This window comes from Aplysia californica, unplaced genomic scaffold, assembly GCF_000002075.1.
Source record: "Aplysia californica isolate F4 #8 unplaced genomic scaffold, AplCal3.0 scaffold00272, whole genome shotgun sequence".
Classification (NCBI taxonomy): domain Eukaryota; kingdom Metazoa; phylum Mollusca; class Gastropoda; order Aplysiida; family Aplysiidae; genus Aplysia; species Aplysia californica.
The window spans coordinates 312,410-313,423 of NW_004797542.1; the positions used below are offsets into that span (position 1 = coordinate 312,410).

The 1,014-nt window shown below is 39.4% G+C and overlaps 1 protein-coding gene across 1 annotated transcript in view; it reads left to right on the top strand.

Moving 5' to 3' along the window:
* LOC101845174 (CLIP-associating protein 1) overlaps positions 1-1,014 on the top strand; it is a gene marked incomplete at its 5' end in the record, with an annotated part of 62,524 nt that overhangs the window by 2,744 nt on the left and 58,766 nt on the right.

The window sequence follows — 1,014 nt, forward strand, 5'->3', positions numbered from 1 at the left end:
AGAGAGAGAGAGAGAGAAACAGAGAGAGAGGACGAGACATAACGACAGCGAAGGAGGGAGAGAGAGAGAGAGAAAGAGAGAAGGGGATAGAAAAAGTGAGGAGAGGAGGGAGAAAACGCATATGTCATCAAAGTTGCATAAATTATGGCTTTGCGCGCACCCCGATAACATCAAGAGGCTCTTCCACCACGTTACTCGGTGCAAAAGAAGGATACGCATCTTCATAAAGAGCACAGCCCGGCCATGTATCAGATATAAGCAATAAATAATGTACACGTCCTGGGCAATAATATAGCAAAACACGAATCTCTCTAGAATGGGAACCAAAGATTTTACTTTTTACGGAAATTAACATCTCTTGAGGTAAATAGATCGATCACGTGAAGGCTTTATTTTTTCACCAAAGAAAAAAGTATATATAAATTATTTCTTTTATTGTGTGTTATGGTGGCAATATTACCAAATATTAGATATTGAGAATCAACCAAATCATAAACAGAGTTAGTTTTAGTAGAGGCTCGCGACTGCATGAGGTCATATTGAGCGCCAGAAGATTAGAGGTGTTACAAGAGAGTAACAAACATAAAAAGTAGGGGAGATAAGGACGATAGATGTTTCATAGGAAAGAAGAAGTAAACCACACCAGAACACCCGCCAACCACCCACTCATAAACAGAGCAGGAACAATTAATGAAGCACAATTATTTCTCTCCCACGATTTTTACTCCACTTCAAAAGAAAGTGTACGATATCATTCAAGATAAAAGCCACCATCTAAATGGGGGAATATGAATCCTCTGAAGGAAGGGACAGATTGATACAATGATAAAACGGAAGAAAACAAACAGGTATAAACATTCTTCTGTACAAGTATCGACCAGACAGAAGAGGGACTAGTGTTCACCGGGGCAGAATTACTTATATAGTATTTCGATTGTTGTTTTCGTACTACAGTCAGGCTGTTTGTTTTTGTGTGTGTCTGTGTGTGTGTGTGTGTGTGTGTGTGTGTGTGTG